This window comes from Meleagris gallopavo, chromosome 1 (assembly GCF_000146605.3).
Source record: "Meleagris gallopavo isolate NT-WF06-2002-E0010 breed Aviagen turkey brand Nicholas breeding stock chromosome 1, Turkey_5.1, whole genome shotgun sequence".
Taxonomy (NCBI): domain Eukaryota; kingdom Metazoa; phylum Chordata; class Aves; order Galliformes; family Phasianidae; genus Meleagris; species Meleagris gallopavo.
In genome coordinates, this window is record NC_015011.2 from 161,930,394 (window position 1) to 161,957,182 (window position 26,789).

The 26,789-nt window shown below is 39.3% G+C and overlaps 1 long non-coding RNA gene across 3 annotated transcripts; it reads left to right on the top strand.

Moving 5' to 3' along the window:
- Positions 1–2,954: 2,954 nt before the first annotated feature.
- On the top strand, positions 2,955–25,243 carry LOC104917498. Of its 3 annotated transcripts, none has more exons than XR_796911.3 (3): positions 2,955–5,281; positions 20,513–20,588; positions 24,936–25,243. It is a non-coding gene; the product is annotated as an uncharacterized LOC104917498 (long non-coding RNA). The 3 variants fall into 3 exon arrangements; XR_002110966.2 differs by lacking the exon at positions 2,955–5,281 and adding an exon at positions 10,231–10,504; XR_796910.2 differs by lacking the exon at positions 2,955–5,281 and adding an exon at positions 10,515–10,796.
- The last annotated feature ends 1,546 nt before the right edge of the window (positions 25,244–26,789 follow it).

Genomic DNA, 26,789 nt, shown 5'->3' on the forward strand with positions numbered 1-26,789 from the left:
GCTGGCACAGGCTGCCCAGAGAGGTTGTGGATGCCCTGTTCATCCCTGGAGGTGGGATGGGCTTGGGTGGATGGGGCCCTGGGCAGCCTGATTTAGTATAAAATGGGGAGGTTGGTGGCCGTGCCTGTGGCAGGGGGTTTGGAACTTCGTGATCCTTGAGGTCCCTTCCAACCCAAGCCATTCTGTGATTACAATGCAAACATAACAAATAATTTTGTTATACTGATGAAAGAAGTATGTATACATCTTCAGACAAAATGTATTGAAGTACAAAATAGTTGGGCTTTTTTCATGTGTTTTGAAAAATATTTTAACCTGAATATTAGCTCACTTTTTTTGTTTGTTTGTTTTACAGTGGAGCCCATCACGCCAGTATGTACTCAGTGCCACATTTCTATGTCTCTTAACTCTAGGGCTGGGAGCTCTGCTGCTTTCTTGGGTAGCCTGTTCCAGTGCTTGACCACTCTCTCTGTGAAGAAATCCTTGCTGCTGTTCAATTTAAACCTTCCCTGGTGCAAATTGAGGCCATTTCCTTGCATCCTGTTACTTGTCATCTGAGGAAATGACACCCTCCTTGTTAAAACTTCTTTTCAGATAGTTGCAGAGAGTAATGAGGTTTCCCCTCAGCTTCTTTCAGACTAAACAACTACTATTACCTCAGCTGTTCTCTTGCTTCTAGTCATTCACCAGCTTTTTGCTGTTCCTCTTGGCTGCACTAGTTCTAATGCAGGCCAAGTTGCCATTGGCCTTCTTGACCACCTGAGCACTCTGCTAGCTCATGTTCAGCCAGCTGTGATGAGCACCCCGAGGTCCTTTTCTGTCAGGCACTTCTATCTCCAGACTTTATCTCCTCAAGCCTATGCCATTGCATGGAGTTGTGACCCAAGTAGCCAAGGACCCAGCAGCAAGCCTTGTTGATGGCATTGTGGTTGGACTCAGCAGGAGGTAGAAATGAGTTACTGAAATGATATAGACCGTTCAGTGCTTTTCTAGAACAGTACATATCTTCAAGATCTATTTCAAGTATTTAAAGTTCTGCTAGCAGTTGAAACTTGAAATAGTACAAATATTTGAACGTGTTAAGATGAAAGGTCACATGCAGGAAAGAAGAGTTTGTTCAGGTTAAAGCTGTAACTTTCCACCCTATTCTAAAACAAAACAATTCACAAGATGAGTTTCACAGAAGCTGATATTAGTTTCACAGTACAAAACTGAAGAAAAGGAAGAGCAGAGTTGGAGCCCATTAGCTCCTCTCATTTTATTATGCACTGCTTTTACACTGTATCATCACTGTGTTTAATGTAGTGTATGTGGTAGAATGGGTAGTATACTCCCTTCAGTCTCTGTGATAGTGATGGGTATGAAATATGGAAAAGCTGAGGAAAACCAGCTTGTACTAAGAAAGCATTGTGTGAGGACAGAAGTACTTTGGGGTTTTCCATGGAAGGCTGATTACTCCGGTGAGGCTTTACTGGTTATTGCTGTGGTTAGATGTGAAGGATAGTCCTGGTTTTGTGGCGGAGATGAGTGAACCAGGGGGGAAAATGTAGAGGAAAGTTCATTTTTTTTCTTTAACAGATACTTTGTTTTCCTGATAGTATATTGGAGTTAAATTGTTTCAGACAGTCCCTACTGCACTCAGTGCTCTACCCAAGACAAAACAATAAATTACTGACAGAAGTTTGCAGCAGCCCTCCAGTTCTGACCCTCTTTGCACCTTCCCACTAAAGCCATTAAGTCGCAGAGAGACATCCCAGTCTAAAATTGGTGTCCTTCATTACCAAGAAGATAGGCAGCACTCTGAGTGGTCTTCTCCTAAATGTTTCCTTTTCTTTGAGGCATGGGGCACAAAGTGCTTGACCTTTAGTCAGCTTTTTTTCTCAGTGAGATACCACCAAAAAGTCATACCTTCAGGTTATGAAGCTGGTCACTTGCCTTAGATACTTAGTTTCTCATAGAATCATAGAATGGCCTGGGTTGAAAAGGACCACAGTGATCATCTAGTTTCAACCTCCTGCTATGTGCAGGGTTGCCAAGCACCAGACCAGGCTGCCCAAAGTCACATCCAGCCTGGCTGTTTTTGTGTAATATGTATGGAACGTGTGTTGTATACACAGTATATGCAGTATATGAGTTTAAGTGCAAATTGAGTTTTGCAAATTCTTTGAATTGAAATAGATATTTAGCATTAAATCTACAAGTTAGTATTTCTAAAATGGATTTATTTGAGTATTAAGACTTAAAGTCGGCATTAATCTTTTAAAGTCTTTGGTCAGACAGCTATGAAAGCAAGTACTTCTAAAAATTCCCTTTTATGACTTTCTGATTATATAGGCGGGGTTAAAGCAGAAAGGTAATAAAAGTCTGAATCAGGTTACTAAATGTTTTTCCTCAATTTTTCATCTGATGCTTCTGTTTCTGCAAGGCATATGGTATATATAATCAGGTTCCAGCTTGCTTTGGTTTTGCCTTGCTGCTGGAAGTCAAGCCTAGAACTGCATATGTTGCATAATCTTTTTCCTCTAAGAAAATAATCTGTGCTAAACGTTGTTTAAAAACATACACTGTTATAAATGTTCCCACAGTTTTCCATATTGTGCTCTTTTCCTTCCTTTTATCTTTGTTTTGATTTCATAGAGTACATGCATGGCTGCTTCTGTCTTACTTTTTTACTTCCCCTTTGGCTCTATTGGATTAGTGTATATGTCGAACTTTTTCAGGGACTCATTAAAGCTGGTTTTAGTTGACAATTATTCTTCCATACTTCAGTGACTTCATAGCACTGAAATGCAACAGAATTATGCTCACTGGAATTACTAGCACTCTTTTGCATAGAATACTGCATGCTCCATTGTACAGAAGGTGATTGTCAAGCTGATTTTTTTTTTTTTTTGCAGTTGTTTATTAGTATTTCTATATAGCAGTCATCACTGAAAAATACATGAAACTTTTCTTGGACATTTCATATGCAAAAGATGCTTTCTGTAAAAGTCAGTTATGAGTTTTTTAGAAAAGGCTGTGAGATAGAAAGGATGTGAGCTTTGATGCCCGAAGATTATTTAATTCTTGCTGTATCTCTAAATCCTTCATATTCTTTTGGTCAGGAAGAGTGAAGTCTTAAATGTAGACTGCTTTTTGCCTTTGGAAGCAATTTTCTCTTGTGCATTTAAGCTGCATCTTTGATTGCAAATGCATTGAAAACTTGCTTTACATTTGAAGAAGAGGTCTTTGTTCTCAGCAGAAAGTGATAGAATTCAAAATACCCTCATTTTTAGTTAGGTACGAATATTGTATTGCTCTTAGATGGTAAGGAAAAAGCAGCATTGGATTTACTGCATAATTAATATTTGCATCTGAATGTATTTTAGTATTTACCATCTGAAAAAAAATGTAGAAAGGAGAATGAAGGCTATGTAGTTCTCAGCCTTCCTACTTGTATTCAGTAGGAAGACTCGTGGGATTAAGTAGTTTCATAAAGCTTCTCTGAGTAGTCCTCTTTCTTTCTAAACATCTGATTTAATTTGTGTGCTGTGAATCCTAGAACAGTTTTAGTCTCTAGTTTAGTTAGATTTCTCCCAAGGTACTTGTGACATGGCTTCCCCCTGTGGAATGATCTTCTGGAAGCTGACATTTTAGAGATGTGGGTGACATGGGAAAATCAGATTTAAAGTCAAGTGTTAGTCACTCTAGGTTGCAAGTACAGTCAATGGGGAGAAATAAGCACGTCCTGGAAGTTGATATCTGTCTTGTTTTAGTAAGGTGAGTAAAGAGCTGTGCCTATATTGAAGTGCTTTATTTAATGAGATGAGTAGGCGCAAACTACCTGTGGCTACAAGCATTGAGGTGGCCCAGTTCCTCTCTGCAGTCTGTTGCAAGTGCTCCCAGTTCCTGAGTCTGTGCTCCTCTGTCATCAACATTTGGAAGGGTGTCCTGTTTAGGCTCAGGCATGGTGATTGCTTCCTTCCTTCCATTGGACGTTTAACGCTAAGTGGACCCCAGGATCTGAATACCAGAGTCAAAAACATACAGAGTAGTCCTCAGTACTTATATCTGTTCTTCAAAAGGTGGCTATTGTAATCTCTCTGCAAAACAAAAATGTAACTGCTTTGCAAGGTTACTTTAATGACAGAAATTCATCTGAAGTACATCCCTTGCTAGCTAAGCCTGTTTGTCATGGTGACTGAGAAGTTTCTTAATTTATAACTGGGCAAAGTCCATCTAAGCCTCTGCGTGTTCCAGAATTACACATTTCATAGAGCAGTCAGGATGACATCCTTAGGGATGAAGTAAATTCTGGTTTATGCACCATAGTAAAAAAAAAAAAAAAAGGCCTTTGGCTCTAATTTCTTTCCCTTGCTTTTTGAAAATAGAGAAATAGAGGAGAAAACACACAGGAAAGATATTTATAGGCTGTGGAGTTTCCATCACTTGGTCAGTACAGACTGAACCTTCCTAACCTCATCGAATCTAGGATAGAGCCTTCTGTTTCTTTCCTAACACTGTTTCGTGTTGTCCAAGCAGTGCTTTGACATCCAGTGATGCCCGAATCTGAGTGTATGGGGAGAACTTCTGGGAGATAGAAAGGACGGGAGCTGCAAGAGACTACTTCAGAAGTGCTATCAAAACCTGTGCTGTACTATTTGTATGTGTGTGAAATGCATTTTTTTAATAACTTCAGATTACAGTTCTTCCTTTGGCACTTCCTTTTGTAGTCTGGATTTAACATTTCTACTTTAAATACCAATCTTTAATACTACAGGCTTTTAACATATTCCTGTGTCACCAAACTGAGCTGTCATAAGAAATGCTGGGAAATAACAAAACTCTCTTCCTGTCCATATTCTTTGCAAACTAATGGCTTACATATTTTTAAACTTTTGTAAACTTTTTAGAAGATGGATGCCTACACTCTTTTATCTTGTTTGTTTACATTTTTCTCTTAACTTTACAATGGCATTGCAAAGGAGAGATTGTTTTTAAAGGGCATTTTTACTTTAATTCAAGTTTCTAGTTGTTGTTCAGGTAAATTTTATACTCTAAATCTTTGTCAAAAACATAGAGAAAAGAAGGCAGCAATACCTTCTCTCCCATCATTTAATCCTGTGGAATGACTCCAGTATAAATTACAGAGCACTGCACAGCCAGAATGATCTCACTTGGCGAAGTTCTCCACCAGTAACTTGATGTTGGAGTAACTTCTTGACTGTAGAGTAAGGCATGCAGCATGTCTCCCATTTGCTGGATCCTCTTTTTGTACTGCAGAAACCTGAAGGAGATCAGGGTAAGTGCTGAAATGGCTCTGCCTCAGCCTACAGAGGGAGAATTAACTGTAGCATTATAACCTTTCTGAAATAATGTGTTCAAGTGCTAGGCCAAAGGTTGATCCTGACTGCTTTATAACGTTGTATATTGTTTCTCGTGAATGCCAGACTGGTTGTGCATGTTTTCAGACATGTCCAGATATTACTGACAAAGAAATTCTTTTAGGTGAGGAATGCCATTGACTTGCGTCATCACTTGTATATCTTCTATTTTTTTTAACCTGAGTTTCCTCATCTCAACCAGCTTTTGTGATGTTGGTAGGATTCTTGTTTAATGTATTGTTAGGCATTTTATGGAGGGAAAATACTAGCAGCACTGTAACTGTTGCACGACAACTTAACTTGTTTCAAATGTGTGCTTATTAAGATCATCACAGTATTTAGACCTCCACAACTTGATTAGGGGTGTAGGCAGTCATCCAAAGTAGTTTTTTGCCAAGTGGAACACCAAGTAACACGTATTTGACATAGAATACTTTACGCAGCAACTGCTGGCACAGCTTGCAGCCAAAGTGCAGGAGTTGTTAACACCCTTGAACTTTTTGATTCCCTAAGCATTTGAAATCTACCCAAATATCAGTAGTTCCTTGAGCAATAGAAGTGTTAATTGTTTGTCCCTTTCACTTCATTCAGACACGAATCTCTGTTCAATTCATTTTCCAAAATTAATCTGACAGTCTTCTATCTTTTAATCTTAAATGAGTTTATTCCCTGATTCTGCTTCAGATTGTTTCAAATAAAGCAGATGTATGGAAGGTGCCTATCAAGGGGACTGGCCATCCTCTGTGAGTATTAGCTGGAAGCTTAGCCCTTACTACTTTACTGCGCAGTATGAGCTCTGTCCTTCCTTCCGTTTGCTTAGCATTGTAAAACTCAAGTTCACTGGACTATGTTGAAATAAGAATAATCTGGTTCGCATCTTGTATTTTTTATTTATGGAGATTGATGCTTGTAACCCTGGCCAGGACCAGATGTTTCAGAAAGTTCCAGAGTTAAGTGACTGCTCCTAACAATATCCTTCTAATTCCTGGTAAACAAGGATTAGCTTAAAACTTTGAAACACAAATGCTTGTTAGTTGCATTATACAGATCCTTTGAAACACTTCTGTTACTCTTACATTTATATTTTTTCATGATTTAAAGATATTACAGTGGGATTATTTTAAGTAGCAAATCTTCTGTGCACTTTCTACTAACCACAGCCTGTTTCAATGCAAATGAAACAGATTGGATTTGCTGTAAATGAGACAAATAAAACTTTGCTTAGCCAAGCTGTGGGAATTGTGTAGTATGGAAGAGAATAGACAAAACAGACAAAGTAGATTAAGAAGAAAAAGTAAATATTTCTCAGCAATACAGTGTGAGACATGGAGCATAGAGACGCTGTTATACGTAGACATTGACAAGTCTTGAACATGTTTGTCAGTGAAATTAGATGCAGATTTTAACATTTCTCTTTTTACTGGTTCTTCTTAGAAGACTTTCTATTTTTACAAAACAAGGCTCCAGCTCTCCAAGCCATCTATTTTTTCTCATCCTGTGATCAACTTTCAGCTCATCTTTCATATCAAGAGAGCTCTGCTCTTCATGTGGAAGAAGTGTGGGGGGGAAACATGGGTACAGTAAGAATTTTAAAAACTTTTTCATAAACAAAAGCTCCCTATGCCAGAAGAGATGGTCACCAATTATCAGATCTTTCCAACCTCTTGTACTACACAAAGCAGCAAAGACATACAGAAATGTATAGTTTCAAATGTGAGTTCCACTGAGTAGTACTTAACGTAGCAACCTCTTCCTTTTCCCAGTTACTTCTAGGGGTAGTCAGTGGTCATAGTGCATGCAGTGGTGCTGACTGCACGTTGGAGCAGTAGTTAAAGGTGAAATACTTGCTGATTTTATGTCAGCTGCATTTTAGAAAAATGACAATTACTTGCTGTCACCCCTGAAAATATTCAGAGGTTTGGCAATTTGGCAAGATAGCCTCAAGAAACTGAAGGAGAAGGCACGTTGTCATTAAAAAATCTGGTTCTTCTTTTCTTTTTGTTTTAAATCCCAAGCACGTGAATTGTTACTGCAACATATTAAGTAAATTAATGAGGTTCAATAAGGCCAAGTGCACTTGGGTCGGGGCAATCCCAGGTGTTTATACAAACTGGGGGAAGATCTCCTTGAGAGCAGCCCTGCAGTGAAGGACTTGGGGGTCCTGGTGGATGAGAAGCTGGACATGAGCCAGCAGTGGGCGCTTGTAGCCTGGAAGGTCAACTGTGTTCTGGGCTGCATTAAAAAAGGGGTGGCCAGAAGGGAGAGGGAGGTGATTGTCCCCATCTACTCGACTCTTGTGAGGCCCCATCTGCAGCACTGCATCCAGGACTGGGGCCTCCAGTACAGGAAGGGCGTGGAGCTCTTGGAGCGGGTCCAGAGGAGGGCCACTATGATGGTCAGAGGGCTGGAGCACCTCTGCTATGAGAAGTTGAGAGAACTGGTCGTGTTTAGCTTGGAGAAGACAAGGCTCTGGAGAGACTCATTGTGGCCTTCCAGTACTTGAAGGGAGCATATAAACAGGAGGGGGAACAGCTGTTTACACAGGTGGATAGTGATAGGACAAGGGGGAATGGTTTTAAACTGAAACAGGGGAGGTTCAGGTTAGATATTAGGAGGAAGTTTTTCACTCAGAGGGTGGTGACGCACTGGAACAGGTTGCCCAAGGAGGTTGTGGATGCCCCATCCCTGGAGGCATTCAAGGCCAGGCTGGCTGTGGCTCTGGGCAGCCTGGTCTGGTGGTTGGTGACCCTGCACATAGCAGGGGGTTGAAACTAGATGATCGTTGTGGTCCTTTTCAATCCAGGCCATACTATGATTCTAAATATCCATGTAATTCTGTATGGATTTCCTCCTGACTTCTGGAAAAGGAGATCTGCTAACAACGTTTACTACTCAGATCTTTTCTGTTTTTCATTAGGAAAGTGTTAATCTTCATATGTCAAGAGAGAGTTTGGATCCCTCTAGGTTGTCAGTCAGTAATAGTAGATGCTAGGGTAGAGAATTGTGTAAAACCCATAAATTGTAATTTGCTTAGATGAACAGGGTGGAAAATAGTAAGATTTTAAAACTTTATTGTTAAGAGCATTGCATAACGTTCCTTGGGTGATGATCGGTATCTGTAAGACATTTGTAAATGAGGATGAGAAGCCTGTTTTCTGTAATTCATGCTACAAAACAAGATTTTAGACAAAAATTCTGGCATTACTTTTCTGAATAGATACCACGAACGTGTGTGCTTAGCTTGCCATGAATTAATACCACCTAACACAGTAACCAGCCTCAAGTTTTCAGAACTTTTCAGTTTTCAGCCAGCATAAGTAGGGAAGGAGAAGGTTTAATGGAAGGTGGAGTTTGAGCAGTCTTGTGGAAGATGACATTAAGACAGTTACAGTTGAAATAATGTTCTTGAAAAGCATGAGATCCTTAAATTGTTTTGAATTGCCAAAGACCCTAGGCATAGTTTTAACCTAACTTTTATAACTGATGTCACTTTGTTGTTTTTTTTTTTCCCCTTCTTATTTTATAGTCTTTTGTTGTCAGTAATGCATGTTACATAGATCATTTGCATTTTTCCATTTAACCACTTTTTGAAATGTTAGCAGGTTTCATTCTGGAAGAGAGTTGTCCTTAGTCTCATTAGCATAATGATATGGACAAGATATTTTGGAAAACTGAGCTGTACTACATTTGTGACTGACATCACCTTAGCTGGACCACAGCTGTGGTTCCATCTGGCAATTCATGTGCAGCTCATGAATAACAGCACTGAAGTCTTGCAATGTTCTGTGATCAGTAGCTTTTAGGGTCGTGCGAATGGGGCATCGAACCCACAAATCACAGTGCATCAGCTTCAGAGCTGCAGTGGAATTATCCAGACTCAGTGTCTGCTTTTCCCCATTCATTGGACTGTGCTCTGGGGAGACGAAGTAGCTGCAACATTCCGTGTAACAGAAGACCATACACAGATGGAAAAAACAGCCACTTTAAAATTAAACATAAATGTTTTCAGTAATAAAATGATGCTGGATATGGAGAACTGTTATCTTGACCTAGAAAGCTTTTTCTTGGTAAAGAATGTTGTGCTGATGAATCACAGAGAATGTGAATTGAAGATAGAATACTTCCAATAGCCTTTCTTTTAACTGAGCTGTAGGCTTGAGTCTCTTTATATAAAAGTTCAGACAATACTGTCCAAATAATGTTTAATCTTTCTATAGCTCAGGCAATGTCTAGTCAGTGATCTGACATTCTCACATTGCAGGTACCAGGTTGTTAAGATGCCCTTTCATCTGCCATGTCTGCTTAGAGGCCAGGACTTAGACCATAAGCACAGGCTTATACCGTATGTGGTATTTGAAGTAAATTCTCACAGGGAGAGAGAAATGAGTGTTTTCCCTTACATCGCTGTCTTTCTACAAGTGAGAGCATGCCAATGGACCCCTGCTATTGTTGGGATTAAAGGCAGCAGATGTTAAATTGTCAGAAAGTAATACTGGATGATTTCCGTTCGGTTCCACTCTTTATTGGGGACTAATAGAGGGAAACAATCTTTGTCACTTGCAATGTCTTAAATATTAATACCTAATAAAAGGTATTTCTGGTTCTTGTGTTACTTAAGGCAGGCGTGTATGTGAATGGGAAATCATAATGTAGAATTGGGAAACATGCTTTTCCCTTTCCATACCACCTAATGTACCAAATAAAAATGCACAGTATGGAGTAAAGAGTATTTAAGAACAAGTGCATTAAAATCCAACTGTTCACTTCTTTGCTGTATTTTTTTAAATTCTTTTAAAGTATTCGTTATTCCTTCCCCTCCCACCCCCCCTTCTGGCTTATTTGCACACAAGTCATGAGCTGCATCATATATTCAAGGATACAGTCAGAAGTTGGCTCATTCCTGCCTAGTGTATCCTATCTGGGAATCAGGAGGCTAAATTAAAAACACACTTATAAAATGGAATATATTTGGAAGCTTTGTTCTCTTAAACCCGAGCCTTCTGTTGACTGACGTTAGATGATCCAGAAGCAGATGCTGCAGCAGCTATTTGTTGATTTAGTTGCTATGGTGACATGATACATTCGTGTACAGCAGGAAGCTCACTGTACGTTGGCTAATTTGATAGGAAGGAAGGCTTGAGGTAGGTATTGCCGACTATATTGTTAATTGATCCTACCTTTCCCATCCTGCCTCCACATGCTGTTTGGATGCACAGCTCTAGGGAAAGGTAGAGGGAGATGCTCCGGCGTGACGGTCAGGTTAAGGTGCCCTGCTGAGGGGGGCCAGTGCTCAGCACATCGCTGAAGATTGCCTCATATTGAGTGAATGGAACAGATTGGAGCATCTGGAGCGGTGACTGTTGGATCCTCCTTCAGCCTTTGTCACTGTGGTAGCACCAGTTGAATGAGAGAAATAAAAGGATGCGAGCAACAGTAAGTTAAAGCGCTAAGGCTTTTGAAATGGGATACTAGATTTAAGCATGCCACTAATTAACGTCTTGATTGGAGCGATTAGTGGAAAAAAATTGTGATTGTTCGGAATGCCCCAATGACAGAGCATAAATGTGGCTCTGCCTGGAAGTTGTGTATTATGTTATATTCACCCTTTTCCAGAAATGCACCCTTTTTTAATCTCATTGCAGACAGGCTTTTAAAGGTACAGTATGCATCTTGCAATGGATGTGATTGTACCAATCTATAAACAGATTTAGTTGGGGATTTCTAACATTCTGAAGTCGTGATGGCCAAGAGAATTAATGACGGTTTTTTCCTAAATTTGTGAAATGTTCAAAAATGAATCGACCTCTGTCCTTGTGGCTGAAAATACTTCTCATCAGTACTATGGAGCTAATTTCAGCTGCAGTATTTTTAGTCGATCCACTGCTTATTTTACATTTCTGTACCTTACCAGCATGTTTAAGTACATGATTTCATTACAATCTTTCTGTTATTTCAGATATATACTGACAATCATTTGCTTCTGAATTAGCACCTGTATCCACATAATGCTAAACACGGATTAAAAATTAATAATAAAAAAAAGAAAATCAACCTTGAGGCTCTTGTAACTTTCCTAATAATCTTCCTTCAGAAAAGAGCATTATTTCTGCTAATACAGAAATGGATTGTGATTGGTGCTTTTTAAGGTTTCAGGGTCCAGGGAGGAAACAATTTGAGACACTTTATCTGTTTAGTTTTCCAGACTTCTGTTTGTGTGAGGGGGAAAAGATCCTCAAAAGATGCAGTCCCCCAAAACAGCACGAGAGGAAAGCAGAACTCTGCTTTTCAGCAGTACAGTTTTGCTTCAGTTTGTAACCCTTTCTGTTGTACAGGAAGATTCTTCCTACATATTTCATTGAAATATACTGTAACCATTGTTGTAATGTAACATATATAACCTGCTCTTAGTTATTCCTATTATAGGATTTTCGCAGTGAATGAGATCAATTTATTATATCCTAGCTTCTTCCCTGTTTTCTGCCTGCATTCTCAACATATTTCAATATTTTTATTTATATTCTAGAATATCAGACAGTTTTGGTGTGAAGGATTGGATTTTTTTTATTGTGATATATTTAATGGCAGATCCGTTAGCACTCGAGTTAAATATATCCAGAAGCTTTTAACTTGGTTAGAAAACTTGTCCCAGATTTCACCCATTCTGGAAAAAATAAGTAAATCCACAAGGCATGACTTAACTCCTTTTAGACAAAGATACCAGCTAACTCAGCTCCTCTCGCCTTCAGTGAGAAGTGGGGGGCTGGAGAAAGGACTCCGGATATTTCTTTGCCCTGAAATTCAGTCGGGTCCCTTTGTTTTTCTTGTCTTTGAGGCAATGGACAGCACCGAGACAAAGTATTTAGTGTAATTTTACTCTGGTTTCGTTAGCCTCAGTCTGGACTGAAACACTTAGCATTTTAGTTTTCCCCTCCAAAAGGCTGATGGTCTTTGATACTGAAGAATGGGTTTGAGAGCAGGTATACCCTTGAGGGACGTAAAGAGCTTGACATCTATAGATTTTTCCTTTAATGCAAATAAGAAAATACTTGTCTCATATCCCAGTAACTCTAAAGTGATGGCTTTGATCTTTCAGGTAAGACTGGTTAGAAATAAAGCAGCGGATGTTCAGAAAACTCAATATTTTAAAAGGGCATTGCATAGTTTTCCACAAACAGAGAAGCTCTTAGGCATAAAAGCACTTATTTGGGCAACGTAACTTGCCACAACAGTTTTGAAACACAGCTGGTGGTACTGAAACTGTAACTGGAATTTTTCTACGTCTGAATTGAATCTCTCAATATTTGTGTGAATTCACAAGAGTTAGGATGACATCTCATTCTTGTCTTTTTTAGAAATACAGGTATTGAAACTGTGGCTTCATGATGTGTAATAGTGAGAATCATCCTTATGTGATAAGGGTAAACTGGACATTTCTCCATAAGCCTTATAAAAATCTGATAAATTAGGAAGATCTTATTAGCCTTACATGGCAGGGATAGGATGAAGCTAAGGAACTGTCTTAATTTCAGATATTTTTTGCTCCTATCAGTGTGTTATCAGCATACTTCTGGACAACAGTCATTTGTACTGCTGTTTTCTGTTTTGTTTTGGTTTTTTTAACTTCACACTAAGTTTAAGCTTGTAGAATTTAAACAGTGAATTTCAAATATTACCTCTGGATATCTGATATATTGGTAATAATATTTTGCATATGTAGCTTTTTGCACATATGTTCTGTTTTATCCTCTGTGTATTTGGTAGGAACAGCAGAGTATTTGTGAGGAAATATTCTGCCAGTGATTGTTTATTTCCTTAGAGCAGTATAATTTTGGCTGAATGTATCATGTACATGCATGTGGATGTTTCAGGAGGGAGCCTTGCCAGTTTTGACAGTGCTGTTCAGAGCTGCCTTTGCATATGTATGGTGGTGAGCAAAAGAAGAAAATTGTGTAATAGTTGCTATGAGATGTCCTTTGTTAAATAGTTTTACTAGGTAAGTTTGTAGATTTCATTGACACATTTCAGGTTTTACCTAATAGATGTCAGGGAAAAGTTCTTTACTGAGAGAGTGGTGAGGTGCTGGCACAGGCTGCCCAGAGAGGTTGTGAATGCTCCATCCCTGGAGGTGTTCCAGACCAGGTTGGATGGGGCCCTGGGCAGCCTGGTCTAGTGCCAGATCTGGAGGTTGGTGGCCCTGCCTGCGGCAGGAGTTTGGATCTTGATGATCCTTGGACTTCCTTCCAACCCAAGCCATTCTATGATTCTAATGGAATGTCTTTTTTTTCCCCTCCATATGGGCAGAAATAATTTAGACTTTTAATTCTATTTATGGTGTCCACTATGGAAATATGTTGTATTAAAACAGTGAAGTAACAATCTTGTGAATTAAGCCTAAGCTTTTTTGTGTTCTTGCCCTGCAAGTGTTTCACCTTATATAGGGGCTTTACCAGAATCAGTTGTAGTCTGGCTCCAGGTCCCCAAGAACTTAGCATCGTAGAATGGTTTGGGTTAGAAGCAACCTTAAAGACCATCCAGTTCCACCCCTGCTGTGGGCAGGGCTGCCTCTACTTCAGTCTTCCTTACTGTCTGTCTGGTGGAAGACAGACATGTTCTTCTCAGTGAGCATTAGTTGTGAAGGCCTCTGGTTCCTCACTTTTTGTGTTGTGTATGAGAACACTAGGGAAACTTTTTCCCCTGCATGTTATAATGTGATCCCAAGTCCTAAGCTGCCTTTCCTTCCTCACTGAAATTGCCTGGAAATGTGGCAAACTGCTGACACATTGCTACTGCAGTTAGCAGGATGGAAGGAGAAGCACAGATGCTTGTAAAATCGTGTCTCTTACTGACAGAATGAAGGGTCGGTTTTAATTGTTGTTGCAGTGGAATTAATGGGTTTTTTAGCTAAATTTAATTAGTCTGCAAGCTAACATATTCAAAACAGGATTAGCTAGCTCTATATTTTAAATCCCTTCTGTCCCCAACTAGGATCCAATGAAGAAATACATTAACCTGTGTACTCATGTGCCATGAGGAACATGTTAGGGTGTTTAAGAAGGTGTTTGATATCTGTGAAGACCAACAACATTTCGTCATTACTCTTCTGCCTTTAGAAAATACTGCTGTGATTATATTGATGGGGAGAAATACCTCCTTGAAGCTTATTTTGGCTTCTGCAGCCTCGCTTTTGTGCTGATAAATGTTACTTCTGGATCTTTCTGGAGATGAGCATTAACATTTGACCTTAACATTTTCTCTGTTTTGGAAAAGTGCTCTGAGTCCAGGTGGCTGCAGCTCTGCCTGCAGCCTCTCTTCCACTTCTTGTTGTTGATATTCTTCCTCTTTTTTTTTTTCCCCCTCTGCTATTTTTATTAAATATATTTCATAAGGGTTAAAAATAAGGTAAGGATTTGAAGAAAAGATATTCAGATCTCTTTCTAATTCGGTCTGCAGAAGAATCCAGTAATTTCTCATGCCAGTAGTTTAAAGCTTACTGAATAAAAATAGGAAGCATTGATATTCTGTCCTTTTAGCATTTGTACTGCCTTTGATTCTGTAGATAAAAGATCAGAATACTTTCTCATCCCATCTCACACTGATCTGGTAAAGCTAAATCATATATGAGACCTTCAGATGAAATTATTGTTAAATTATTTTTGATAGTTGATATATATATATATATATATATATATATCAACTATATTGTTGATAGTATAGTTGATTGACATACTATTAACAGACAATTATCTAACTCAATGTTGTGTGTCTTTGAAAGGCTTGATCATACTACTTGAGCTACAGTAAAATTGTATTTTAATTTGTATTTAAGTAGATTAATAATATAAAAAATCTAAAATTATTGTATTATAGGAATGGATTTGTCAAATAAGACAGGTCAAATTGAGATTTAGATGAGAGACATTTTTCACAAGTGATGAAGATGATATCCCTTAACTACTAGTCCTTCAAAAAGGCAAAGCTACTGCCAGGCAGTGTTTATGTATTTGTAATTTAAGTGTGCTCAAGAATGTTCTCAGAAACTGAGGCTGAATGTCATGAAACAAGTCTGTTCTAGGAAACTGTTTCCTCCTCCAGAAGGAATATCTGTCTGCAAACTGCCTTGGAACAGTTTGTAGCATCATCTGGGAGAGTGGTAGCTGGCATCTGCCCCAGTTGTGATCAGGACTGCTATAACATAGTTCATCTTTGCAGGCGATTGTTGCAGCACCTAGGAATGTTGCTGTGCACTGTTCACTTTGCTAATGCAGATCTAGTTTTAGGTACCACTGATGTGGTCAAGGGACTGAAGCAGCTGTTTTAGAGGTTGAAAATATTGGGACCCTGCAGTGAGCGAAAACTGGGCGTAAAAGGAGAGGAAATTGCTGAGTCAAAAAAAATAATGAAGGAGGCAGACAGTGTAAGCAAATCCCAAGAGCTGAGGCAAATGTATGGGCAGTGAGCAAGATGGGCTGCAGAAACTGCCCAGACTCTGTTGCTTTCCCTAAATATAGCATCTACAATTGATGTATTGGAGATAAAGTACTGCACTAGAATAGGCTACTGACCTGGGCCACCGGTAAGGCTGTGAGGACATTTCTTACACTCTTACTTGGCTTGAGCAGCTGCCTGAGTTTGAGCAATGACTTCAGTAAAACCTCATTGAGCTTTCTAATGCCTGACACAATTGAGTTTTATTAGAAAGCTGGTCTATGCCAATCCAGGGTATGCATCTTAGACTGACAGTGGACAGGCAGCAAGGCAAGTCCTTTAAATTTCAGGAAAGTAAGTATTTCATGCTAAAAAGTGGTTTTAATGAAGACTGTTCCTTTTTGCAGTATCTTTCCATGTTTTTTAGGATAAAGTTCGCTTTTAACGTTGTACTAAGAAACCTCTGTAATCCATACCAATTTAATTAAACCACTAAAAAGTTTAGTGTATTGTTCATTCGTTTTAATGTCCTTTGTAGAATGAATTAAGTACTACTGAAAAGTATGAAATTGCACTGTTAAAAACTCAATACTTTTCAGCAACTGATGTTACAGGTATTTCAAGCTTCAGCCATGTGAGCTGGCCACTTTGTTTTATTTATGAAATGATTGTTTTGAGGATAAATGTGTAGCTCTACTCCATTATTTTCAGCTTGTATGCTAATCTCCTCTGAATAGAGATTCTGTACTGCTTTTCATTGAGGACTGTACTGAGGTCATGTGAATCATTATTAAATAGCAGTTCAAAGGAAGCAATTTATAGCCCCAGTGAAAATGACAAAAAATTGGTTGTTGACCTAATACTCCATTTCTTAGTAGTCATGTTATTCTGAACTTGAGACAAAAATATGTTGAGTCAAAGTTGTGTTAGCACTCAGCAATTATGTTTTTAAATTTTATTAGGTGTTTTTTTTTATAGTAGATGGTGTTTTGAATGCATTTATAGGATTATAGAGCACGTATCAAGGACTCAGTGTCTTAAACTCCCATTATTTTGTTAAGCTTGTGAAGTTTTTATTAGTGTTTTGTTGATCTAGTAAGAGAAATGGCATTTGAAAACTCTGTTGAACGTGCATCCCACTGAGGCTGGCACACCATAAATGATTTTTGTATCAATTTATTGCAGTTATTTTAGAACAGCAGTTAGCGGGAATGTGAGTAGAATAATGCACGTTAGCCTTTGGATAGCAGAATTTTGGATTTGGGTAGCAATTTTAGCCTTTTGGATAGCGGAGTAAAGCAACTGTATTTGTCACCAAAAGGACAATGCATGGAGGAGGAGGCTGAACCACCAGAATTTGCAAAAGCTTGTCGTTTGGTCACAACCAACATGAATATTTCGCCCTGCAGAGGAAGGAGGCTGAGATCTAGAATGTTTGATGTGAAAGATGAGGGCTTCCGTTCTCATAACACCAGTGGTTTGAGGAGGTGGTGTTGTTGGGCGATGAGATGTGCAGGCCTCAACAAAACTGCTGAAAATTAAAGAGTTCTAAGTATTAGCAACCTGTGGGTTTTATTTGCCTAACACATGATGCTATGAAATATAGATATTACCTTTTCCTTTAGATTTTCTTTCATCTTTGATTATGTGCATCAGATTCTTACGTAATAGGAGTGAATCCCTGGGAATTATTGTCTCTCCTTGTTTATATCTCCTCTGACCAGGATTGTACCAATCTCCTTGTAAATGTGCATAGCTTTAGTTTTTCTTCTTGCAAGTTGTATATTCTTAGGAGCTGAGGGTGTCAGAAATGTCCTTAAAGCAGTGATGGCTCCCTGGGTCACCAGAATTAAGGCAGAGAACCAGGGCTGATACACTTTACTCCCCAGCACAATGGCTTTTGAAACCAGTGGTTCTTCTGAAATGACTTCAGCCCTGATTGAGTCTCTTTGGCACACTTAGCAGCAAGTGTAGCCTATATTGAAACAGTTGTAAAAAATATAAATGAGAATGTACTACATAAAAGCAAGGCTGGAAGCAGGAGCCATTCAGCTAAGTACAGAATCACACATCAAACAGACTAATGGTCCATTGAAGAAAGAAAAAAAAAAAAAGCAAACCACCTCTATTTCCTATTCCTGAGCATCTAATTAACGTGCATTAAGTCAGCCAGTCTTCCCAGCCTATTGGTATTCAGATGATCTCAGAGACAGGAAAGCCTGTTGAGAACTGGAGTGTCAAAGCAGTACGGACTCCATCATTGCCACATGGACAGCCAGTGCCAGCAGTGCTCTCTCCCACTGCATTATGCACAGGTGTTGAGCCTTTATCTTCTAAGAGGCACTGTGAAACAAGCAACAAAGATTTTCATGCAAGAGAAAACAGTACAGAAGAAAATCAAAAAGTACATGGCCCGCTTGCTGCAGTTGTGCCAATGGGCCCATTGCCAATGTACTTAGCTTTTCTAGCTGGAGCCTCCTGTCCAGATATCCTACAGCCAAGGGTCTGGAGGAGGAGGACCAGCAGGTTCCCAAAGCAACAAAAGAGGAGTTACCAGGCTGCCAGGAGCCAGGCATTGGCACTGAAGAAATGGTAGCAATGGAGTAACACCATTTATCCCTCATTCCATCTTACTAGAAAGTAATCAAGGGAATTAATTGTTCTACCCGTTGGCTTAAAATTTGAGAGCTTTACAACTTTTCTTCTTCACATAGTTCATGGTGATGGGTTGACAGTTAGACTAGATGATCTTAGAGGTCTTTTGCAACCTTGATGATTCTCTGATTCTGTACTATGGACACTCAACACATGGAACTGAAACTTGTACTGATTGCCAGAATGGCTCCTCCCAAAAGTCAAGGTATAAATCCAAAACATTTGCAAATCTGGATACTTTCCAGCCCACGCAGATGGCAAGCTTTTAAGTTCCTGTCTAAATTTTAAGCTAGAACCTTAAGTTGCAGCAGAGAGTAAAAGGTAAGTGAATTAAATACACATCTTCAAGAAGTTACATCTGCTTGGAAAGGCTGGAAAAGGAATTGTAGCAAGTCAGTCGATTTCAGTTCCCTCTGTCATGGTCTGAAGGTGGTATTCAGTTGCTAAAATGCTAGCTACAAGCACTTGCAACAAACTCTGGTGATACAATGTATTCTGAAGACATGCAGGCTTTATTTGAAGCTCATTTCTGTAATTTTGCTTCTGAGTTCAGGGTACAGCAGAAGTGCTAACTTTTACTGAATTTTATAGTCAGATACATTAGATGATTGGGAAAATTATCAGTATGATAAAATGAAAGACATATAATCATAAAATGGCTTAGATTGGAGGAGACCTTAAAAATCATTTAGTTCAAACCCCTGTGCCATGGGCAGTGCCAGCCAGCTTCTCAGGCTGCCCAGGTCCCCATCCAACCTGGTCTTGAGTGCCTCCAGGGACGGGGCAACCACAGCTTCTCTGGGCAGCTGTGCCAGGGCCTCACTGCCCTCTGAGTAAAGAATTTCCTCCTAACATCTAACTCAAATCTCCCCTCTTTTGGTTTAAAGCCATTCCTCCTTGTCCTATCACTATCAGACATGTAAAAAGTCAGTCCCGCTCCTTCTTATGCACTGAAGCTTTCTATTTTCTTTGTAAAGAAGCAGCAATAAGCCCAATTATACTTCTTTTAGCAGCTTAACAGAGTAAACTTTTTTGGCCAAAATTTTTGAAGTTGCATGCAAGCAAGAATGAAGAGGAGTCTAGAAGGGAAGCTAGTGATGTGGTTGGACGGAGGTGCTCCGTCCCTGGAGACTTTCAATGTGAGGCTGGATCAGGCCCTTGGCAACCTGATGTAGTTGTGGTGCCCCTGTTCACTGCAGGAGAATCGGACTAGATGGCCTTCAGAAGTCCCTTCCAATTCTAAGGATTCTATGAAATGTACCTGTTCTGTGTTTTCCTTTGTTCTAATCTTATGTGGATTCTTCACAGCTACAAACATACTATCTCGAAGTCAGGTTTCAAAGAAGAATCCCGAAGTCTAAAATGGTGCTGGACTTTTACTTTGGTTTCTGTCTGATTTCCATAGTTTTTCAGCTGCGTATGCTTTTTTACATATTCTACATTGTGTGGTCGAAAAACAAACAAAAACCAGCAAACACACATGAAGAAAAGAAGAGGTTCAACAGCTTTCTGCAAATGAAACTATTCATACTGTTCCATATTGTGTATCTGATATGCTTACTTTCTTATTAGTTCTGATAATGCTTTATCATTAATGAATGTATGAACGTGCTTGGATCATGAAAAGAAGGAAATTACAGGATGTTTCTCCTATGCTGAAAAACTGTTTGCCAAGCAGTAATATTTAAAATATAAGCACTGGAAGTCCTGGGTTACCTCTGTAGTAGTTTGATTAATGTGGAATTAAATGTAATTTGTTTAAATAATTTAAGCCATAGAAATAATGTTTTGATTATGCTGGACAGTCCAGAAAATAAAATTTGTACAGGTGTTGTTTTTACCCTAGTTGCTGTTCTCTGCTTGGTTATTTGAAAAAGTTTGTTTAAAATGTCTGTAATTGCTCTTGCTCTAATCTTTCTCCGTGGGATAAAGGCAGCAGATAATGTAAAGTGGAAAATAATATATTCAGACCTTTTTTTTTTTGTCAGTTAACTTTTTTTTTTTTACGCATATTAAGCTTTTGTAACATATTCCCATGTAATGGTTGTGAACACTCTTTTATTTTTAAGGTTATTCTTGTGCAAGTTAATCCAGGGGAAGCATTTACAATAAGAAGAGAAGATGGACAATTTCAGTGCATTACAGGTAAAACATATATTATATATATATATATATAATATTTCCGCATTCTGCATCAAGATAAATAAAAGGCAGTTTCTAGTGTTGAAGTAATTTTAAGTACAAGCTTTATTTAATAGTCTAAAAGACTTCGTGTTAGGGTTAGATTTCAGTACCACGAGGAGTGTACTTTTTTGTTGTATTAGTTGAAATTAAATAACATGGCATTTTTAGTCTGCAGACAAAACAGGCAAGTACTATTGTAGCAACTTCATTAAGCTTATTTATTAAACAGACCTTAATTTAAAAGTTAGAGTTGTTAATTTGGTTTGAGGGATGTTGGGGTTTTTTTATTCTTTGCTATAATATGGTCATTGTTTTGCTTATGCTAACAGTAGTTGTCTGTTATCCTACTGGTAGTTTTCTTGCCAAACAATGACCTCCATGAGGTCTAGCTTGATCTCACTTCAAAGTACAAACACTTCATCCAAGAATACATGGGAGTCATTTTGGATATTTTCTGTTCTGAATTAAACTAGCTGTGAGTTAATTAATCTACAGCTGCAAGAAACAAGCACTCAGATACTGCTGTTGTTTAGAATACCAGTTCACTCTGTTATAAGATACAAGATACATATTCAGATACAAGGTCACTTTGTTGTTGTTTGTTATCTGCTGGGACAACGAATCCTACCTTCTGTTTTCTGTGTGTTGTCCCAGAACCAACAGATGCAGTCCTGAGAAGCTGAAGCAAGAAGCTTGCATCTCCTTTTCCCTCCTTTCAGTCTGAGATAAAAAGTCTGTTTCCAGTGTCAGAGTTGGGTCCTTGGGCTACAGGATAGCTGATTAAAAAGAGGCCTTGGACTGTAATTAAGTTTACATCAACAATTCTTAAAGTCTACATGTTCATTAGTGCCATTTTTCAAGAGTGTGCTAGTTGCACAGTCTTGTTGCTTCACTTTAACCACAAATCAGTCAGTATTGCAGCTCACGTTTCTGTAGACTCTTATTTGAAACATATCTGTATAGTAGTTACTTCGCAATTTCCGAGGGGAACAAATTAATTTTGTCTTGCAGTTTAAGATTAAAAAAAAAAAATCCAACAACAACAGATAGGGCATTGTATTTTACCTGTATTACACAGAACGCTGAGGAGAAGCGTACCTTGTGTTTCTGTGGGTTTAATTTCCTTGCACAGTCATTTTGAAAGTAGGAAGTGTGCATGATGAACTGCAAAAATACTGTAAAAATACTGTATCTGTACAACTCGAGTTCTTACCTATTGTGGTACTGCTTTTATCCTTCTTGATCCTGTTACTTTCTAAATAGACAACTTGCTATTGTGATTTGATTCAACTGCTTATTTCTTCACACTTTAAATATGAAGGTGAGAGTAAGAGATAATTAGATAACAGTTGTTCACTGGGAATAAGCTCAGATATGATCTTTACAACTTTCCTTAAAAGTCCTGCAGCTTCTGTACACAACTTGTGTGGGCATTCTCCTTGTCCTTCCCCCTTCCCAGGACATGAAAATAATATGGCATATATGTAGGTGGTGTTAAAACAGAGATCATAACTTAGGTTTTCGTGTCTATATATTCACTAATCTTAGAACAGAACCAGCTGGGCATGTTCACTTGAATGCACCTTTTCTGGTCTATTCTTGCCACTCTTGGCATTTCTGTGTTATGATGATAATGTCAGTAGATCTTTCTACCTTCATGACTTTTTGGGTCTTTCTGACTTAAAGAAGAAACTCCGTTGGCAAGTGATACTGTACTGTTTTATTTTATGGTTTGACTTTTGGGAGGTCCTGGGTGGAGTCAGGAATTGGATTCAATGATCCTTATGGGTCCCTTTCAACTCAGGGTATTCTGTGATATTCTATTCTGTTTAATGGTATGTATTGCAACAATGAGGAATGTTTACCTTGTCTACTTTATCTAGATTTGTGAAAAGTGAATGATTTCATGTAGTGCACGCTGTGGAGATTTATATGATATCAGTGGTCCTTCTTGCTCTGCCACAGCTTCTCAAGTGCAGTCTGCTTTACTTTGCCACAAAATGGATGCCCAGTCTTCAAAATGGGTTATAGCCACAGGATACTATTGCACTGACACTAAAGAAGGAAACCTCACATTATTTTCCTTTTTATTTTTATTTTCTTCACCGTACGCACTCTGTTATTAGATCAGTTCAAAGCTAGAGATGTGGAAATACATAATGAGCACTATTTGAAGAGATGCTTATTTAAGAAAAGGTATGGAGAAACAAAAATGTCAGAAATTTAGTGGAGAAGCTCTTAGTGGGATGTTGATTTAGTCATCATAATGTGTCTTAATACTGCTTTCCAGTCTGTTTTTCTGTAAATATTTGCCAATCTTTCTATTCTTGCCTGACCATATTGACTTAACAGTCAATAAAAAAAATGTTTTTTCTGCTTTTTCTGTGACGTGCTGTTTAAAAAGAAGCTGTGCTGCATATGTTAGAAATGTGTATCTGCATATTACTTTCCAAAGATACAGCACATTGCTCGCAGAAAAACTGTAATTATATACAACGTTGTATATTGATGTAATTAATGTTGATGCCTCAGAATTTACCCAAAGAAAGAATTGGAACAGGCATAGGGTTGTTTTTTTTTTTCCAAGAAATTCACATAATACTTCATTAAAAACATTCCCTTATCAAAACAATATGAAGAAATCTCTTGGTTTCTGACTTTACTTTCTAAAATGAGCTGGCTCTGGGAACTTCATTTAAAAAGCAGTGCTTGAAAATACTAAGTCTGTATTCTAAACTACATTTAGCAAAAAGTTACCTTACAAAAAATGTGGTTAGGATTTCTTTGGAATAAAATCTTACTAAAAGATACCCAGGGAAAAGGAGAAATAATTTGAGATTGCAAAGGATAATAACTATTTGGAATGCTGTGCGTTGACCAGTGATTAAAATGATAACAGTTTCAGATTCTGGCAAAGCAATTTTCATTGGCTTATGCTTAAACTGCAACTATGTAAGTGTATTGTAAAAATGAAAGAATAGAAGTTGAGAGGTAATGAGCTGCTTCTGGGTGGATCCCTCATAGAAGTGCAGAGACACATGTGCAGTAGTTTGTGCAGCTTACTTAAATCATTCCTTCATTGATTCTAAAGCTGCCTTGTGCTTTGTTACTGGTCATTTCACCTTTGAGATGGCAATGTCTGCTGAAGTCAGTGTGGATTGTTTTTAAATCTAACCATAATGTTAACTGTATTTGTTGTTCTGTTAGAAAAATTGAGGTGCTCTTGTCATAATTCTTTTATTTCTGAGGAGTACTATACATATTTTGGATACTCTGTACTCTGTAAATCTCTCAACTTGAAAACAAGAAGAGTCATTGTCTTTCCAGAAGAAAGGGGAGATATGTATATAGTGAATATTTTAGAATACTCTTTAAATTGTCAGTGAAGAAAACGTAAAGAACCAATTAATGGAGAAGCACACTGTGCTTTTTCTGTGGCCTAACTTCTGAAGAAAATACTGCATTTATACTGAGGTCTCTATACTTGAGGTCTCTATACTTGCTGTCTGCTTGCTATATAACTCACTCAGATGATCTCTAAAGCTTTAAATGATCTGGAGCTGTAAGTGAGAAGTGTCTGCTTAACATGTGCCTCTTCCATGCCAGTTAAGATTGGATGAAAAGGCCATTGTGTGTATTTCCTAGTTTGAAATCTGTAGGAAAAGAGCAGTGCTTGTTGAGGGACGCTTTCTCCTTGGTTAATCAAATCCCTTTATTTTGACTGAGTTTTGATGACTTAGTGTATTTCTTTCTTTATGTATTGCATGCATATTTCTGTAAAATAACAAGCACCGTTGTTTTATACTTCTGTAGCTAACTGCTTAGGTTTTAGCTGCTTTTGTGCTGTGTATATTTTGACTTAACTACAACTTCAGACGAACACTTTTCAGTATCAATGGACAATTTCTGATTCTATAACGTTTTGTTTGACTGCACAGTGGTTTGTCTGATAGCACTGACTTCTGCCCACTCTTTTAACACAACTTCAATTTAAACCATTTGTCGGGCTTTTACTTTCCAAAGACACCATGATTTTCTTGCTAGACAGACAGGATGATATCTGGCTGCATATCTATGTGTTACACCAAAATGCTTATTTTCAGTAAGTTCTTTTAGATACTGTTCTGACATACTGGAAGTATTCAGACTGCTGTGGAAACTTTTCTTAAGCCAAAATTTCCTTCTGTTGAAGTGAAATAATCAGCTACATTAGTGATTCAGATAACCAGGTTTGAAGTATGTGAATGGGCTCTCTTTGTAGAGTTGAATTACTGCAGATCACTCATTCATGAATTCTTCCTATTGCAGGATAAATGAATGAAGATGACTCATCTTAAGCACATTTCATAACAGTCCCAAGTTGCAGCTAAGGGCTATTAAATGTTACTTGACATAATAAGAGAGACAATGTTATATATGCCTCTGCAAAGGAAGATGGCCATTTTTATAATAAAATAAGAAAATATATGTAAATTAGAATGAGTCATGAATACTTCATGTTTTAAAATGAAACCGAGTATTGGCGTTAAGGTTAGTCGCTAGGATCACAGAATCACAGAATTGTAGGGGTTGGAAGGGACCTCTAGAGGTCATCGAGACCAACCCCCCTGCCAAAGCAGGTTCCCTACACCAGGTCACACAAGTAGGCGTCCAGGCGAGACTTGAATATCTCCAGAGAAGGAGACTCCACAACCCCCCTGGGCAGCCTGTTCCAGTGCTCCATCACCCTCACCGTGAAGAAGTTCTTACGCACATTCGTGCGAAACTTCCTATGCTGCAGCTTATGTCCGTTTCCCCTCGTCCTGTCTCCACGTACCACTCAAGACCCAGTTCGCTTAGCCTTTCTTCATAGGGGAGATGCTCCAGGCCCTTCACCATCTTTGTGGTCCTCCGCTGGACTCTTTCCAAGAGATCCCTGTCTTTTTTGTACTGGGGAGCCCAGAACTGGACACAGTACTCCAGATGAGGCCTTACCAGGACAGAGTAGAGGGGAAGGATCACCTCCCTCGACCTGCTGGACACGCTCTTCTTAATGCACCCCAGAATGCCATTGGCCTTTTTGGCCACGAGGGCACGTTGCTGGCTCATGGCCAACCTGTCGTCCACCAGGATGCCCAGGTCCCTCTCTGCAGAGCTCCTCTCCAGCAGCTCATCCCCCAGCCTGTATTGGTGCATGCAATTATTCCTCCCTAGGTGTAAGACCTTACACTTGCTTTTGTTGAACCTCATCTGGTTTCTTACTGCCCAGCTCTCCAGCCTGTCCAGGTCTCGCTGAATGGCAGCACAGCCTTCAGGCGTGTCAGCCAATCTTCCCAACTTCGTATCATCAGCAAACTTGCTGAGGGTGGCCACTCATCAAGGTCATTGATGAAGATGTTGAACAAGACCGGACTCAGCACAGACCCCTGGGGGACACCACTGGTTATAGGTCGCCAGCCAGACTCTGCACCACCAATGACGACCCTCTGCGCTCTGCCAGTCAGCCAGTTCTCAACCCACCTCACTGTCCACTCGTCTATCCCACACTTCCTCAGCTTTGTTATAAGGATGTCGTGGGAGACAGTATCAAATGCCTTTCTAAAATCAAGGTAGACTACATCTACCGCACTTCCCTCATCTACCCAGCATGTGACAGCATCATAGAAGGCCACCAGGTTGGTCGAGCACGATCTCCCTTTGGTGAACCCATGCTGACTACTCCTGATAACCTCCTTTTCTCCCAGTTGTCTGGAGATGGTATCCAGCACAAGCTGTTCCATCACCTTTCCAGGGACAGAGGTGAGGCTGACAGGCCTATAATTACCCGGATCTTCCTTCTTGCCCTTTTTGAAGACCGGAGTGACATTGGCTATCCTCCAGCCTTCAGGGACCACCCCTGTTATCCAAGACCTCTCAAAAATGATGGAGAGCAGTTCGGCAATGACCTCCGCCAGGTCCTTCAGCACACGTGGATGCACCCCATCAGGTCCCATGGACTTGTGGACCTTAGTACTGCCTACGCGCTCACGCACGTCCTCTTTCCTGACTAAAGGGAACTCTCCCATTCCCCAGACCCTCTCACTAACCTCCAGGGTGTGGGAAACCTGAGGGAGAGCCTTTTCACTGAAGACGGAAGTAAAGAAGGCATTCAGTATCTCTGCCTTCTCAGCATCCCCCATTACC